Raw genomic sequence first — 15,167 nt, 5'->3', positions numbered from 1 at the left:
CAGTGGTAGGAGACGCCATGTGATTGAATGATCTCACACAGTGAGGTTGTGTATATGGCAAAGAGAAGAGGTCCTAGTACAGAGCCCTGGGGGGACTCCTGTGGCAGATGGTGCACGGTAGAGGATTGACCAAGCCAAGGTACACTGAATGATCGTCCTGTGAGGTACGATTCAAACTAGGCGTGTGCTTTCTCTGTGATGCCCATGCTAGAGAGTGTGGACAAAAGGAAGCCATGGTTGACAGTGTCAAATGCAGCCGATAAGTCGAGCAGGATAAGCACTGAGGATTTGGCAGTCACTCTAGCTTCTTTTAAGGATTCCGTCACTGCTAACAGAGCACTTTCAGTGGAATGGCCCTTTTTGAACCCAGATTGGTAAGGATCAAGCAGACAGTTTTGTGAGAGGTATTCTGTGATCTGCTTGAAAGCCACCCTTTCAATGATTTTGGACAGAAAAGGGAAGAGAGAGATAGGTCTGTAGTTCGCCACATGATTTGGAGGAAGTGATGTTTTTTTTTAGCAGCAGTTTAACCTGAGCATGCTTGAGAGAAGTGGGAAATGTACCGGATGTCAGTGAAGCGTTGATCACATGTGCGATATATACTGTAGGAGCAATAGCTTGGAGCAGCTTAGTCGGAATGGGGTCAAGTGGGCATGTAGTAGGGCAGCTGCATGAGAGAAGCTTGGACACAGTTCTCAGTGAGAGGGGAAAAAGAGGAAATTGAAGCAGTAGGGCTTGAGATGGTCGGGCTAGAAGGAGTTTATGGTAGCGAATGTTCAGGATTGGCCAGTTGAGTAGCTGCCACTTTGTAAGTGAAGAATGAGGCAAAGGTGTCAGCTGATAGATTGTTGGTAGGAGGTGGGGATGGAGGGTTGAGCAGAGTTTTGTATGTTGAAAATAGTTTCTGAGAGTCAGTAGAGCTGAGAATTTTTTCAGTGTAGAAAGCTTTCTTTGCATCAGTGATGCTGGCAGAGAATGAGGACAGTAATTCCTGAAATGTCAATAGATCACCAGGATCTTTTGTTTTGCGCCATTTCCGTTCCACAGCTCTAAGATTGGTGTGTAGAGACCGGAGGGTAACATTTAGCCAAGGGTGCGACTGAGAGGATCTAGCTGGTCTAGTGGCTAAAGGGCACAAGTTGTTAAGAGCAGAGTGTGGAGCAGAGTGACTCGGTGGCATCATTCACTTCATAAGCAGAGAATGTGCTGGGAGATGGAAGAGTGGAGGCAACAAGAGAGGAGAAGTGGTTGGGTGCCAGATTATGGAGGTTGCGGCGGAATGAGACCATTGGGGAGGAAGCAGTGGACCTCCCTTGTAGATTCGTGCTGAAATGGATGAAGTAATGATCGGAAAGATGCAGCGGTGTGACAGAGATTGTGTCTATGGCACAGTTTCTGGTGAAAATGAGGTCAAGTGCTTTTCCAGCTTTGTGAGTTGGAGGACTTTGTACTAGTTTTAGATCAAATGATGACATTAGTGACAGGAAGCCTGATGAGCTGGGATTGTCCAGGTGAATATTCATGTTTCCAAGGACCATTGTAGCTCAGGAATGGAGGAGAGCAGAGTGTTGTGTTCATCAAGAAAGTCTACGAGTTGACCGGGTTGGTGATATATGACAACCAAAAAGATTTTTTTCGGTACAGTTACCTGGATGGCATGGTATTCAAAGGAGTTGTATTTAGTGATGGGTAGCAACTGACTATATATACATTTGTTGGAAATTAACATGCCCGTTCCACCACCTCGGCCAGATACACGAGAAGTGTGGGAGAAAGTGTGGTTAATTGAGAGAGCAGATGGGGTAGCATTGTCGCATGCTTTGATCCAGGTCTCCGTGAGAGCCAGTGCATCGAGTGACAGGTGGTTTGCAGATGCGGTAATGAAGTCTGCTTTGTTTGCAGCTGATTGGCAGTTTCACAGTCCCATAGACAGGTGGGTGTCTTCGGGGGGAGTTGGTTTTAGCGAGCGGAGGTTTTGAAGGTTGCAAAAGCGGTTTGCTGTGTGTGACCTTCCTCTGAAGCCAGTGATCACAGGTATAGGATAATGGCACATTTTGCAAGGTGTCGATGGAGCAGCGTCTGGGTCGAGTTTGTTTGCTCTGTGTACCTGCTCTGTGGACACGAGCAGGTAGACGTGTATGTCTTTACCCCGGAGTGTCTTCACACACCCCACCTAGATCACCTGATGAGTGTTTCCAGGGAGGGGAGAAACAGCTCGTTCACAGCCCCTGGTTGCACTTATTGTTTTCAGTTGGCCCAAACCGGAGCTACTAGACAACAGGACTACCCACAGATGAGTTTCGTTCTCTTTTCCCAATAGAAGATAGTGCAATGCAAAAGTTTAAGAAGACAAAAACAAGCACTAACAGACACTCAAGGCCCTTCGGTGCAGATTCAAGTCAAGCCCAGGTTAGCTGAGCTGCCTGTGTGTATCCAGTAGGGATGGACAATAAATCGGCATCAATATTGGTATCGGCTGATGTTAGTCATTTTTTAACATATTGGTATCGGTTCGATAAATAAAACTGGGCCAATAATAACAACAGATATTTTTTCCATCTTGTCTCCATTTGTTTGCCTGTTTCAGAGGGTGAGGGGGGTGATGTGTATTTGTTTAGTCATGTGGACAGTGAATGAAATCATCTCAGAACTGTAAATGTGTGTGTTGTGTGTACATAATAAAGTAAATTCTGCTTTAATAATGTTGATTCTATACAAAATCTGCTGATTTTAGAAGCATTGTCAGTATATCGATATCAGCAAATATCGGTTATCGACCAAAACAGTGATCTTAATATCGGATATCGGCCCAAAAATTTCATATCAGTACATCACTAGTATCCAGACACTATTAACAGTCTGTTTGCTGCTTCGTTTATTCATGTTTCTAACATACTCCACACCTCTCATTGAAAATTTACTTTTTTTTCCCATGAAATCTTTATGTAAAAAAAAAGTAAAAAATCTTTATGTAAAAAAAGCGAAGCGTTCCCTCTGCTGGAGAATAAAGCATTTCAGAAACATATGGCACCTTACAGTGAGAAGATAGCAACTTGACCGGTAGCAGTTAAATAACGAGAGGAAATACGATAGGTCATAACAATAACCATCAAACTGGACAAATTGGAAGTAAAGGTTATGTGTTTCCAAGCGGCGTACTTATTTTATACTATTTCCACTAATAGGAGAAAGACCCAAACAGGCCTGCTTTCTTCTCAACATGAGATATGAAATAAAATCTCAACCGTGAGCACAAGCTTCTTTCAAATTTCATAAGTACACTGCGTAAGGGGTCAAATGGGCTTTGCAGCTTCAGAAACATTTCATTTAGTGGGAGTGAAAAACAGAAATGAGTCTCTTTATCAAAAATGTGGCAGACTCCATGCCTATAGGTCCTCCCGAGGCTAAAAACCCAAAGAATCTCTAACGTTGTCTAATGTGCAGCATTCACAAACACACTGTATTCTTTATTTTGAGGGCCACAAAACGCATAGTGGTGGATAGAGAAGGTGCAGCTGCCCTCCATGTTGTGTTTGTAGAACACAATGAAGCACGCGCCCCCCGCTGCAGCGCAAGTTCAACTCACGACCTCATACAGCAATGACTTCCAGCCAAAACAAGCTGCATGTATAATTCCTGCCTGGCTGTGATCAAATCCCAGAGAGGCTGTTTTCTTTACAGTCTCCTCTGATTTACATTTGCCTCCCCCATTGTCTTTGAACAGCAAGGTGCTGCAAACTGAAAAACCCTAAAAAAAAGCAACAAAAAGCAGCAACAAACGCTGAATCACACAGAGTACCTTAGATGTTCTGGCTTCAGATTGTTTCCAGACAGGCAGGTTGTTCTGTATGATGTGGCTACATGTGTGTCAAGAGTTTTTTGGTATTGGAGCACAAAATACATCTAAACTGGCTGTTCTGCAAAGAACTATGCAAGAACAAAATAAGAAGCTCGGGCGCAAATTTCATCTTCCATCTCGCAAGTGAATGTTTCAGATTTTAAGTCCACAAATTCGAAGGAGATAAACTGATTCGTATCACTCGCACTTTAAGACTTCTTTAAAAGTTATATTAATAAGTGATGCAACAAGAGGAGAAGAAAACTGAGTTATAGAGTTTGACAACTGCACACAGGAGAAACAACAAGATTAAACTTTTAGAAATCCGGCTCAGAAACGACGAGTCAAAAGTGACAGTAAGTGCTCTGACCTCTCGAGCTATGAGCACCCCCCACGGGTCTGCGGTCCGGCTGCAGCAGGACCTCATCAGCCTCGAGGGGGAGTATCATCAATATATAACTAAGCTAGGCAAGTGGATACTCACTGACCTCCTAAAGGGGCAGCAGAGGTAACAAGGGGGCAAAACGACATCCACACATACTGAAGCTGCAGTCAGATAATGACTCAGCATTTTTTTTAAATAAGGAATAAAACCAGTGATAAAACCAGCGTTGTGTTAAACTGATGAGGCTATTTTGTGTGTTTCTTCTAAACACTCAAAACTTTTGTAAATATGTTTCTGAACAATCCTGCAGGATTTATGAGCTAATGGTTAGTCTAACTGAGCCTTTTAACCAGGTTAAGTGTCTGTGAGACGTAGTACACAGTATTTAGGTGCTGTCATAGTGGATGGGTGCATTTCCACCTGCCGCATAGTGTTTCATGTTGGACGAGTCTCAGAAGTGTTTTTTTTTTTACACAGTACATTTCCAGAACGCATCAACTTGCGTAGTTCAGATCGGGCCTGACAAGAAGTCAAAAACAAAATCTGTGCAAAACATCTGGAAATTAAACCAGTAAAAATAAGCAAACAAGTAAAGCCTAATTTACATTTATTCGTGTGTGTCGGTGCGGAGACACGCAACGCCGTTATGCATTGGCACATGGGCTCTCCAACAGGCTCGCTGAGGGTGAAGAAGACATGTCCAACTTTTGACCTATCTGTTCAACGCGACGGAGACTGATGGTCAGAATGCTGCTTCCTTTAAATTAGTCAACAGCACCGCCATTGACCCCTCAAAATATGAATGCCTCGCAAAAGAAGTTTGACAATATGAATGTTTCATTCACCCGTGACTGAAGGGGTACAAAGATATGCAGCAAGCATTTTATTCGTGGGTGGAAAAGACAAGAAACGTGGGTTTAGAGGTGCTGATCACATGAAGAGGTGGAGGAGATTGGGGAACAAATTTGTTCTTGTTAAAAAAGTATCTGAAATACATTAACACCGTAGTAAATGCACTACCTTGCCGCAGATATGCAACTGTGATGGTGGCAAGATACCCCAGAAAAGTGCTATACCCTTTATTGCGATGGAGGAAGGATGATGAAGGAGCCTGAAAGGAAAACATCTACGTCAGTGCGTGTGCGCCACTCCACACTCAAGCTAATGGAGAATTATAAACTAGGCTTAAAATTTTTTTAAAAGTATGTCATTACCTGTGAAATCTCTGTAGCCGCGGTAAGCAGTAGTGATGCACTGATATGAAATTTTTGGGCTGATACCGATACCCGATATTAAGATCGTTATGGCCGATAGCCGCTATTTGCCAATACCGATATACTGACATTAATGCTTCTAAAATCAGCAGATTTTGTATAGAATGAAAATTACTAAAGCTGATTTTATGTTATTATGTACACACAACACACACATTTACACTTCTGAGATGATTTCATTCACAGTTCACGTGACTAAACAATTACACATGGCTCAGAGCAGCGAACGCACTTTGTGCTGATGTTTCTGGATTCAGCGCTGCTTTCAAACGTGAACGTGACTCCGCTCGGTGTCGTTAATCATTTTTACCGGGCTGACTCCGACATGTGCCGGTGAACCAACCCACCTTCATGTCGCTAGTGTTAGCCCCAGGCTCCGGTTAGCTTCCAGCTAAAAGGCTACAGCACTCTCCTCCCAGTCCCACCCTGCTAAAGAGGGCCTGGAAAAGTTCCCCCACACATCAAAGTGATTTTTCCTTTATGAGCTTTTATAACCTTGTTAATCAGGATAGTTGATTTGCTGCTGCACATAAACTGTCAGTCAGAAGCTCTGCTAGCCGGTTATCTTAGTTCAATTTGTTAGCTTGTTATCAGAATCATAGTTGCAGTTTCATCATCTGAGCTGCTTTTTAAGATCTAGGTAAACTTGTTCAATTTGGGGTTAAAAACCAAGCATTTTCACATATTTTCCATGTAGTTTTTTACCAGTTCCTCTTCTGAAAGGTAGACAATTGTTTTTCTCTTTCCCTCAGAAAATCTTGGGCCAGCACAGTTCACTTCCCAATTGCAGCAACAGCCTTATATCATAACCACATAAGTGGAGAAAATGCTCAGTAGCAATGAGAGAATTTGCTGTTGCATTTAAGTGATGTTAACTATTATTTAACATTTAAACTTATTTTCTGATTTATTTATTTATTCAAAAACCCTGGTAAGGGATGTTTTTCTGTATTTGGAGCATCAGAAAAAGTTTTATGGTGGAGGTGATGTTTTAAAGTCACTGAGAAACTGCATGCATGCAGTTTGTTGTTTTGCTGCTAATACAGTAGCAGGTGCAGCTGCATATCTTTGCAATAAAAATGGTACGCTGTAATGGAATTCATGCATTAGTTTTTGTTTGCTTTGAACCCAGAGCAGACGTCACACGCCAGACGACATCAACACTGCATACTTTAGTATTTGTTCATTTATCGTGAGTAATATCGATATCGCAATATGAAGCACTGTTATCGAATATCACAGGTTTTCCTAATATCGTGCAGCTCTATTAGTTAACCTGTCATGTTTTAACCGTTTGTAAAATAAATTCTTACTTACTTTTATAAACCTGATTCTTTTCTGAATCAAAACGAAGTGTGTACAATCCCTAAATAAACAAAGACTCCTAGAATCTTCTGATTAAATACAGTAAAGAAGACCAAGCAGGCTGATATTCTATATTTATATAGAGTATCACAGCTTATTGGTCATAAGTAGAGGTAATGCATATTGAGCTCTTAAAGCACTCAATTTACCAAACCCTACAAACACAACAGTAGAATCCGCCCCATGACCGACAGCCGAGAGTTCCCAGACTAAATAGTATATTTAAAAAATATATTTACTAAATAATTTATTTATTTAGTCTGGCTTGCCAGGCTAGGAATCACTTGTGGTCTTCTTTGGTCATTTTGCAACCTCAATAGACCAGCTGCGTGGAACGCTTTTGCTGCCGTTTCGCACCTGAAAGACTCTCGGTTGGAAGTGAGCTTACGGGTTAAACCTGTCTAATACGTTACGTGCCACAGTGGAAAGCCAGGGTAAGGCTGAACAATCCATCGTTTCCTGATCACAGCTCCTCCTAGCTGTTCCAAATGCACGTTTAAAAAGCCGTGGAGAAAGGGCTTTCTCTGTCTGTGCACCGAAGCTGTGGAACACATTACCACTGCTAGTGAGGCAAGCACCAACAGCTAGCATTTTTAAATCACGCTTGAAAACTCACTACTTCAACCTAGCTTATGCAACATAATTATGACCATCACTTACATCTGCACTGTTCAAAAATGGACTTTACAATATCAACTTCCGTACTATTGAGGCTCTTTTTAAAATGTTTTTTCTCATTTTTATTCTCCCTGCGTCTTATGGATTTTTAGCTGTTAGTTTTTGGGAATTTTGTTGTATTTCCTTTTTATCTTTTATCTGTGTTCGACATGTTTATATAACGCCTGTTTAATTAACTAACATTTTAGTGTACAGCACCTTGTTTGGTTGTAATGCCTTGTGAATGCGCTTTATAAATAAAATTGGATTGGATTGGATTGATCAAATAGCAATTTTAGACAACACAATCATGTCATCACCAAAGCTGCGGCTCTAGACTGACCCAGGATCTGTAGTGTCCATTATTTACGCTTCCAGGTTTAAAAAGTGTTTCATTCATAAAACAGTTTGAATTAATCTGATGGCACAAACTGTTGCAAAGTTATGGTAATTATCAATTACTAATTGTATGTCAAACGTGTCAGCGTTTGGCATTTGTGTGACAAAGAACAATCTGGCTGCCCAGACCGTCCAGGAAGCTGTCCTCAGTAAAACAGTGTTGGGAAAACTCTGCATGCATGTTTCTTTTTATTATAAAATACATTTTAGGACTGGGCAATAAATCGAAAATTTATCGTTATCAAAATTTCTGACTCTTAGAGATAATTTCCCCCATGTGAATAAATTTTAAAGGGACTTTACGGAGTTTTGAATTTTTATGCTTGCGACTGCCCCTCAGGCCAAATGCATAACGGCAGCTTCAATAGGAGGCTCGTACACGAGGCGCACATGCTGTACGTGTACACTCCTTAATGAAAATAACAGCTGAGACAGTCCCTTGTGTGTGTGTGTGTGTGTGCGTGCGTGTGTGTGTGCGTGCGTGTGTGTGGCCAGGAGGACAGAGGACAGGAGAATGCGTAGCTAATTAATTAAATAATTTGGTTCTGTACCTTTCTCTTCAGCACAGCCGACAAAGTTTTATGATGGGTCAGTCTTCCTGCATGCTCAGATCATTCCCTTCCCTTGCTTGAAAAATTGTTCCAAAATGAAAATTGAACCCACATCTTTTTTACCTGTGAATTCAATGCCGTTCGGCGAGTCTCAAATAAAAATTTGGGCATCTTACTGTGAAAAAATATATCATTAATGTAAAAAAGAAACTCTAAAACAACTATGTCACATCCAGAATCGAACCCGGGTCTTCTGCATGACAGCCCGCATCTGTAACATTTATATTCTTGATGACAGCTGAAACAACGTTCAAATAACGGTTCGGAGGGCTATGCCTGAGCGTGAACGCGCATGAAGCAGCCTGCTCGACCCGAGTAACTCTCTTTTTCTGTGATCTTACAGAAAAATAGGCAATCACAGTAAAAATGCCAGGGCTCATTCTACAGGACCAGGGCATTGCAGGAGAATGTATGAAGAAGAAATTTATTATTTTTATACATGTTTTGGCTGTCAAACTTCCATAATGCCCCTTTAAAATAAAAAATGAAAAGGGGCGTGTAGGTTGGCAACGTTCAAGTCCCTTTAAGAAGCTGTACCGCCTTGAGTCACGTAAAAATTTGACTCAATGTGATACATGTGACAGCCCCATCTAGTGGACAACTTTTGTTTCTGCGCATACCTGTAGTTACCGTCCACTTATCGTTAGAGGTGAAATCCTCAGTGTATTGTGATATTGATTTTAGGCCATATCGCCCAGTCCTAATTTAGAAGCAATTTTTATGGTTTGCATATTTTACAAGCCAAAATATCACCAGCATCACGTTTACAACTAAACATTTGCTTTAAATATTGTAAACTTAGAGATTATAACAGAAGACTTTAGTCTTGGCTGAACTCAGTCAGCTCATCAGTCCTGCCCTCCATTATTAGAGCTCATTTAGGATGCTATCAGTAACAGGTGGGCTTGTAATTATCTATAAAACTTTACAAAGAAACACTTTGAATGGCTAAAATAGCTTCTCAGGTACAAAACAACGTGATCCAATGAGCTGTATTCGGATCTGTTGACCAGAAGCCAAACAGGAGAAGTACATCACTTTCACAATCAGGGGCCTCGTTTATCAAGCTTGCTTACGCACAAAACGGGGTCAGAAAACTGTGTAAGCAACTTTGCACGCAAACTTTGGGATTTATGAAAGAAAATGTAGCGGGGAAATGTGCGCAACTTTAAGTTGACTAAGGACCTGGCTTACACACATTTTGGACATGAGAGCACCTACAGTGCTGCTGCTGAGAGGATACAATTATGAAATCCTGCAGCATTATCACTTGTACTGCTTCGTTTTCACACAGAACAAGAACGCGCACGCACACGCACACACACACAATAAGGAATGCAGAATATCAGCAGGGGGACAGATTGAGACAGAATGTCATGCGTCTGTGACAGTGTAAGTGTCCTGTCACTGTGATCTGATTGATCGTGCACCTTGGCTACTTGTATAAGGGATATCTCTGTTTGGCTGACTGGTTAGCATGCGTGACTTTCACCCCGGAGTCTGGGGATGGAATCCTGATCCGGATCTTTTTTTTTATCCGCCACGGATCTCTCCGATGAAATCAGCATTGACGGCTTCAGCAATGCTGTGCCACTCCGGATTTTCTCTTATTTGTTTTGCAAAAGCACTTCCTTTCATTTCTCCACCTCACCCACATGTACCTGAATTTCTGCTTGAGAAACAGAGCTTCCTTGATCTGCAGTCATGATCGAAATGCTGCAACAAGCCGGCTTATGTATATGCATGAGATCCACAAGGCACTTTGCATTGACCATTTATGGCAATAAGTGGGCGTGGTGAGGGCGGGATGTGAGTAAAAAGCAGCTGAGAACATTTGTAGATAGTTTCTGATTCATGAAGCGGAGATTGCATGCAGCTGTGCGTACTCTATGTTTGATAGATCACAAACCTACTTGGCGTAAGTACTTTTTTTTTGCTGCGCTTAAGTACGGTTTTAGTAAAGATTCTATGCAATGTTTGACAAATGAGACCCCAGAGCCTTAATAACTCACTATTTGCTTAATTATTAAAAAATAAACCTGGGACTAATAACACAAGCATCTAATGAGGAGGAAAAGAAAATTCTTAACATTTTATTTTCACCTTTCAGTCAATTATTTGCTCCTTTTCATGAAAGTCAAAGTTGTTAAAAACAGAAGAAAAAAAATTGATGGAATATAATTAAGTTCCCTGAACTGCTCACAGCTCCTGAGATGAAAAGGTAAAAGTGCTTTGATAAAATCAGAGACTCTTTTGTTTCAGCTTGTGTTTAATGCTTCATTCGCAAAGGACTACTTTTCTGCTCCACTGCACAGAACATTACAGGAGAATCTTATCTGATCACCACATGTGCAATAAAGCAATGAGAATACCGTTAAAACAAAACCAAGGGAGGTGTATGTTACCATTTCTTTATGAGCTCCTTAAAGGAAATAAAACAGCTGCTGGGACGTAAATAAAGTCTTGGAGAGATGATGCAGACACAAGGGCGCTTTGGGGAAAGTTAGATTTTCAGGCTTTTGACAGATAAATCACATCCAAACGGGTAAGGAGAAAACATTTCTACAGCTTTCTTATTTGTCGTAACATCAGATAAAAATGGCTTACATAAAATACTATATTAACTCACTTACAACCTACATTACTCATCGCCTTTTGCAGTGATTAACACACCGACCAGGACCTCAGGGACAAGGACCCCTTCAGTCCTCCACAGCTGCACCATGAAATATAGAGAGGAGTTTATTTGGACTTTATTGTAAAACAAAGGCAATTCTTTGACTTTCAGGTGAGAAATATCTAATGCATTTTATTTGTTTATGTTTCCGTATGCAGTGCACTTTAACTAAAAAGATGAAAGCTTTGGAAAGTAAATTCTGCACTAGGGCTGCAACAAACGATTATTTGGATAATCGATTAATCGGATGGGGTCTCGACACGATTAATCAATTAATCGGATTACATAGGGAAATTTTTAAAAACTGCAAGGGGAAACATTTTTTCTCTCCTTCCTTCATTTAAACACAACGTTATTAGAAAATAGTTCAATAGCAGAAAAACAACATGCTAGTATCACCTAAAATGTCGTACAGCTGCTATTTGTGATGACTGCTGCTTGTTGAGGTGTGCATGATTTGCTTGACAATAATAAGCTGCTCAGTTTTGTTGTTTTGCCCTGGAGATCATAAAGAATAAAGTCAGCCTATTAGGACACAACATGAACATTTAGCATAGCAAGTAAGAAAGTGTTGACTCCACCCAGCCCCTTCCATGTGTACCATGCGGTTCGCCAGACAACACCTCATTCTGCCTAATTAAAAAAAAAATGAAAAACCAGAAATGAAGCCTTCAGAATACTTTGGAAGGGGGTGAGCAAGGGAGGATAAGGTGTATAGACAGAGACCCTAAGCTACACCTATCTGTGACCTAAAATGCTTGGTCCAAGTTAAACAGCTTCAGGCAATTCTCATCTGTCTTGTTTGATCTCATATGTAGACAATTATTATAATTGGGGATGTCAAACGACTAATTTTCAAATGTAATTAAACACAGGCTGTGAATTAATCAAAATTAATCACCATTTCCAAAAATGACTGGAAAAATACCAAATAAAACAAAAAAATAATGGATGCCGCCCTCCTTGTGACGTTGCCCTGGGCAACCGCCATGAAGTCACATCAAGAAATGCTGCTGAACGTTCCAATGATCCCAAATTCCATTTCCAAAACATCACCAAACAACTTAACATTTTAAATGGACTCACATTAGGCCACATGAAAGCAACTGAACCCAAAAATACATCAACCAGTATATAACTGCACTCTCATACAACACGCCTGCAGCAACAGTTAGGACTCCTCCCTCCCTTTTAAAAGTGTTTTTGCTTCCGAGGACATTGTGGTTGTAAAACCACATGTTAGTAGTCTGGCCCCGGTGTGATCAACCAGTTTCTGCGGGAATGTGATGGCGGAACCGGTTCGCAGCAGCGCGAGTCCATGAATGTTAAGTGACAGTGTGACATAGATCTGTCAGGACTTTCTAATCCTTGAGTTCCACCGTCTGTTTTCTATGAGAAGCTAATGCAGAAGATAGGTGTAGGAGATAGTTTTTATGTCCAGCCTGCATGAAAAACTCAAAGTGATTATGATCAGAAATACTCATTAAAAATGTTTTCAGTGTTCCACACATTTTAACATGACTTGTCAAATTTCTAATTATTTAGTTTTCTTGTAGGAGCAGATTTCCTGAGACATTCATCATACAGTGGAAATGGCAGTCCATAACCGGACCCCCTCTGTACCACATTCAGTGTGAAACAGGCCTTAGACTTTCACAGGCCAAAATTCGATTTTAACAAAATGTAAATAAGCGAACATCTATCGATGAATTGATAACTATCTGATTTTAAGTGTGCACTAAATAGAGCTCCACAGGAAATGATTGGAAACCGTTTAAAAGACGATGTGTGCCAAAGCAACATGTTTTTTTTATTTTACCAGCTTTTATTGAACAGTCAGATTCACAATACTACACTTGTTTGTCTGCTACACACACAGATATGAATAACCAGCTCTTCCAGCTGATTTAGGAGCAGTTTACTCCCCAAAGCTAAGAGGGTATTGATCTGTGAGCTCACAGAAAGCACAAGCTTTAGCCCGCTGGCAGAGGAGTCCCTCACGGTGAACCTAATCACTTTCAAAACCTCTTAAATTCAGACAAACTTGTAAACAAGTATGTCAGGGTGGCTGGAATGATTTATATGGGGTGGCATATAAACACTGAGCATGCGCAGAGCGCTCCAGTCGTAACCTCACTACATTACTGAGTGGTCATTTAGAACGCCCTACAATCACACAATAGCTGCATTTAAGTATATTATTCCACACATAGCTATAAACCAGACAGAACCATCAATAAAATCCATCTAGACGAGTCATTTCCAGCAGCTACTTCTGTTCACACATGATCAACACGGAGCAGCTCAGCACCGAACAAGACACTCAGCTTCAAACCCTCATGCCACCTCTAACACCTCCGTGTTAAACTACTAAAACATCAGTCCAGATTTTTTTCATACCTGTCGCTTGTCCTGAAACCTTCACGCCGTCTGCAGCATCCTTCAGGGCGCAGACATCTTTGAACGAACACAGCGGGCTGGTTGCTGCTGTAGCTCACAGTGGTGTCTCCTGCTGGTTTGGAGGAGCAACTGCAGGAAAACTGATTAGGACGCACAGGCTGCTGAGACACGATGTATGCACGTATTACATCACATTTAAATAGTTTCTTCTATTAAGTCAAACTTCCGGGAGTAACTCTATGAAACTTGTTGCTGTCCTAATTAACACTCTGGAGATGAGGAGAGTTGGCTTCATCCTGACTGCTCCCTGAACCTAGGATGAGTGACAGAAGAATGCTGTCCAAATATAAATCCATTTTGGACGACCCCTTCACCTCCGCATGGTGCTATGGGAGCTAAGCAGCTCCTTCAGCTGCTGCTCTCACCTTGCAGGATTGAAGTCAGGTCAGGTTCATTCTCCCATCTGCAACAAAGTCTACTGCACCATCGTGTGTGTGTGTGTGTGTGTGTGTGTGTGTGTGTGTGTGTGTGTGTGTGTGTTTTGATTTAGCACACAAAAAAATTAAATGACCAATTCTGGGTTATTGATTTGGGTGTGGAGGGTGGCAAGTGTCTTTGTTATGGTGCTGTTTTTAAACAAAAAAAAGTTTGAGTCCACACAAAAAAATAATTCCTAAATGCTCTGTATGTAGAGAATGATTTTTAAGTTTTTGAATCTTAAATCTGCAGCTCTTTTGCATTTTGTTTACTGCGTTTCAGTATTCTTGCATTTGATAAGGATCAGTGTCACTACTGGAAACAAGTTGTTACATGGACCTTAGAGAATACACAGGCAGCCCTACCAAGATGGCACATATTGATGTGCCATAGACAAAAGGCTTGTAGGTCAGACGCTGTCATCCTGAGCTTTTAACAGATACGAGTAGATTCACTCTGAGTTTGTGACAGAGGACGCTACAGTAAACATGCTGTCTGCTACATTGTTCAGCAAGATGGGTTTGGTGGAGGGTCAGTGTCAATCTGAGGAGGTACATCTATGTAGACCTGTACAGGACAGACAGCAGCACTTGACCAGCAAGCTGACAAAGAGTCTGACTTTGGGAACCAGCTTGTCTGGGGCACAGATGAGGATCTCAGTCTTATCTTCATTCAGCTGTAGAAAGTTCCCAGCCAACCAGGTTTTAATAGAGTCTAAGCAGGTGTGTAACAGCTGCAGCTTAAACATCTCATGGGGCTTAAAGGAGATGTACAGTTGGATGTCATCTGCATTAAGATGGCAGGAGACTCCTTTAAAGGAGTTCAGGATGTGCTGAAGAGGAAGCAGATAGGAGAAAGAAGAGCAGAGGCCCCAGCACAAAATCTTGTGGGACACCATGGGTAAAGAAGGTAGCGGAGGACCAAACCTTGGAGACGGCCACAGAGAACGAATGCTCAGACAGATAAAAGAACCACTCCAGAGCAGTTCCTGATAGGCTGAGATACTGGGTAGGCCTATGTAGTAGCATGTGATGGTCAACAGCATCAAAGGCTGCAGTCAGGTCCAACAGGACCAGAACAGAAC

General features: G+C 41.5%; 1 protein-coding gene across 1 annotated transcript in view; it reads right to left on the bottom strand.

Moving 5' to 3' along the window:
• The window catches only part of mrpl11 (mitochondrial ribosomal protein L11), a 95,283-nt gene extending 81,564 nt beyond the window's left edge, over positions 1 to 13,719 (bottom strand). Inside the window, exon 1 of the mRNA XM_015948701.3 lies at positions 13,607 to 13,719. The gene's annotated coding sequence lies outside the window, so the exon portion shown is untranslated. The remainder of the gene's footprint in view (positions 1 to 13,606) is intronic.
• Between the last annotated feature and the right edge of the window lie 1,448 nt (positions 13,720 to 15,167).

This window comes from Nothobranchius furzeri, chromosome 1 (genome assembly GCF_043380555.1).
Source record: "Nothobranchius furzeri strain GRZ-AD chromosome 1, NfurGRZ-RIMD1, whole genome shotgun sequence".
Lineage (NCBI taxonomy): Eukaryota > Metazoa > Chordata > Actinopteri > Cyprinodontiformes > Nothobranchiidae > Nothobranchius > Nothobranchius furzeri.
Note: the sequence above shows the minus strand (reverse complement) of the source record. Positions and strands in the feature narration are given on the sequence as shown.